The sequence below is a fragment of the Urocitellus parryii genome, chromosome 2 (genome assembly GCF_045843805.1).
Source record: "Urocitellus parryii isolate mUroPar1 chromosome 2, mUroPar1.hap1, whole genome shotgun sequence".
Classification (NCBI taxonomy): domain Eukaryota; kingdom Metazoa; phylum Chordata; class Mammalia; order Rodentia; family Sciuridae; genus Urocitellus; species Urocitellus parryii.
This window is the reverse complement of record NC_135532.1, coordinates 6,175,773-6,179,015: the sequence shown is the minus strand read 5'-3', so window position 1 is coordinate 6,179,015 and position 3,243 is coordinate 6,175,773. Positions and strand designations below refer to the sequence as shown.

The 3,243-nt window shown below is 44.4% G+C and overlaps 1 pseudogene; it reads left to right on the top strand.

Moving 5' to 3' along the window:
- Positions 1 to 1,651: 1,651 nt before the first annotated feature.
- Positions 1,652 to 2,448, top strand: LOC113190636 (small ribosomal subunit protein eS4, X isoform-like; annotated as a pseudogene).
- Positions 2,449 to 3,243: the final 795 nt, after the last annotated feature.

Genomic DNA, 3,243 nt, shown 5'->3' with positions numbered 1-3,243 from the left:
AAACCCCAAACGAGGGAAATCTGCCAACACAAACTTTCAAACCCAAAGTTTAAAAACACTGGAATTACTGTCGTGCGGCACTCCAGTGTAAATGTCGTCACATTCGCCAGATCGTCTACTCAGGAGAGGCCAGAACTGAGGGGAGGAGCTGATGGAAACTTGCTTGGTGTCACTGACTAGTCCTTGGTGACGATGGCAGAGGAGACTACTGGCCTCCCCAGTATGTCTTCTCCACTTCCTCTTTTAACCTAACCCGGAATCTTAGTGGGACACATGCTTTCCCCCCTAGCAAGCTGTTTCCCTGTTGCTCCCTGTGGATAGCCACAGCTTTGACTCAAATGCCTTTCTTCAGGAAGCAAGGCAGGAGACCCCCCCACACCCCATGCACACGCTGATTTCCCTGACCCCCAACGCCTGCTCACTTCTAAACACCTTATTTATTTATTTATTTTTCACATTGGAGCTGCTCTTTATGTAATTAAAATCCAATCATGTTATCCCCTGCTCAAAATTCCTTAATGCTCTCTATGACTGAGATACAAAGACTAAATTCCTTGGCTTGGTGCAGAACGTCCTCCAATGTCTGGGCCCTGGCCATCTTCCGTTTCCCAATATATCCTGTGCTGTAACAATCCTGTGTCTTCTGACCCTTCCTGCAGGCATCCTGAGGAGGCTTTTGATGGCATCCTGATTTCTCAGTGAATGTCCTCTGCCGGGGGAATGGGTCTCTGGGGGGATTCACAGGGCTGGAAAGATGGCCCAGTCTAAACCTTTGTGAGCTCATTGTTTCTTGGTCTTTATAAAAAACACTTTCTCATTCTCTGTGGAGCTTTGAAGTATCTCCTGACCCTCCCTTCTTCCTGGGCAGAAGTGTCTTTCCCTGAGTGCTCTCAAAAAACCATTCTATACATTCCCATTTTATAGCTCTTATAACAGTTTCTCACAGCTGATTATTTCCCAAAACTGATGTGTTCTTGTGCAGGAAAGTGCTGCTCGCCTTGTTCTTCTTCCTGTCCTTGGGGCCTTCTGAAGCATCCCACACAACCCAGGTCGGCCATGCACATTCAATTACTGCTTGGCAGCGGAGAGTTGGAGACCTTTGTGAGCTGTTGTTCATTTTCACACCATGAACATAACTTCCTCTTGTCTTCCCTCCAGAGATGTCACATTCTCCAGGAACAGATTCACTGAGGTGTCAAGACACCAGCAAGAGCCTCCTCTCACTGCAAGCAGCAAGTTAAGATCCTGGACAAAAATCCCTTTTTTAATAGCACTTGGGACTGAGTGCTATGATGCTGTTAAGGTTGAGAAGGACTGGGATGGAGTCTCTGTGGTCACTGCCATTTAATTTATAAGGTGACTTGATACTTAGGATAATTCTGCAAATTGGATGGTCTTATTATTCTAATTTTATCATTATTATTCACATGTATCTCAAGCAAAAGGGTCATCATTAGCTGTGATTTAAAATCTCTGTGTGGGAGCCCTCCATAAAATCAATGTCGTTGTTGCCTTTGACAGGCAGTTTTTAGTCTCTTCATTGTGATTGTCACATATCTTTTCTAAAATCTATTAGGTATCCTTGACCTACTCCAGGGAACTTCTACTGCTTCATGAAAAGAGAGTAGCTCTTTCCATCCCTAGAGCAGCCATGGCTCATGGTCCCAAGAAGCATCTGAGGTGGGTAGCAGCTCCAAAGCACTGGATGCTGAATAAATTGACTCGAGTGTTTGCTCCTCGTCCATCCACTGGTCCCCACAAGCTGAGAGAATGTCTTCCTCTCATCATTTTTGTAAGGAACAGACTTAAGTATGCCCTGACAGGAGATGAAGTAAAAAAGATTTGCATGCAGCGCTTCATCAAGATTGATGGCCAAGTCCGAACCGATATCACCTACCCCACCAGTTTTATGGATGTCGTCAGCATCGATAAGACTGGAGAGAATTTCCATCTGATCTAGGACACCAAGGGTCATTTTGCTGTTCATCGCATTACACCTGAGGAGGCCAAGTACAAGTTGTGCAAAGTGAGAAAGCTCTTTGTGGGCACACAAGGAATCCCTCATCTGGTGACGCATGATGGTCGAACCATTCACTACCCTGATCCCCTAATCAAGGTGAATGATACCATTCAGACTGATTTGGAGACTGGCAAGATTACTGATTTCATCAAGTTTGACACTGGTAACCTGTGTATGGTGACCGGAGGTGCTAACTTGGGAAGAATTGGTGTGATTACCAACAGAGAGAGACATCCTGGCTCTTTTGACGTGGTTCATGTGAAAGATGCCAATGGCAACAGCTTTGCCACCTGGCTCTCCAACATTTTTGCTATTGGCAAAGGCAACAAACCATGGATTTCTCTTCCCCAAGGAAAAGGAATCCGACTCACCATTGCTGAAGAGAGAGACAAGAGACTGGCTGCCAAACAGAGTAGTGGGTGAAATAAATGGTCTCTAGGTGATATGCCTAGAGAGTAGAGGTCTTTGTACTTAATTAAAGAAAATATAATAGAATGAATTAATTTAAAAAAAAAAGAAAAAGAAAAGAGAGTAGATCCAGTGGAAAGGCCCCTCCCACTTGCCAGGATGTACCTGTCTCGCTTGGTCACAGCTAGAACATTCCAAACTGGTGTGACAGCTGGCATTGCTTCTTGCTTTCCCTTTCTCCCTGCAGAGCTGAGCATCCAGACAGAAAGAAACCTGCCAGTCCTGATCCAGGACCCTCCTACCTACTTTCTCAGATACTTACGTGCTTTGAGTTTATCATCAAGTGAGAAAAAAAAATGTCCAGCAAGTTTGAGAATATTCATTCCAGTCACAGGTCCACATGCAGCACAGAGGGCAATAGAAAATAGTATTGCTGCTCAGAAGGTCATGTTCCAGGTCAAAACTCTTTTTAATGGTCTTGACACTCTATTTTAAAAGTTGGTCATTATATCATTCTATTGTGGTGACTCTTAAGTCTTCAAGAATCCCCTTAACAGTAGCTAGTTTCCCTGGACATTTTAATCTGCTATTTATTCTTAGTGTCTTAGTTAGAATACTTTCCAGAGTTATCATGAAACAGATCAAAGCAGAGAGGACCCATCTGGTGATATCCAGATAGGAGCAAGGAGAGAGACCTGGATATGACAGCATGACCTACCCTCGGCACGTCGGCAAATACAGGAACGATGGCAGGACTTATTGGGTGTCCATTTTATGCCAGGTGGTCTCCTAGGCAATTTGTACATGTTATTCAT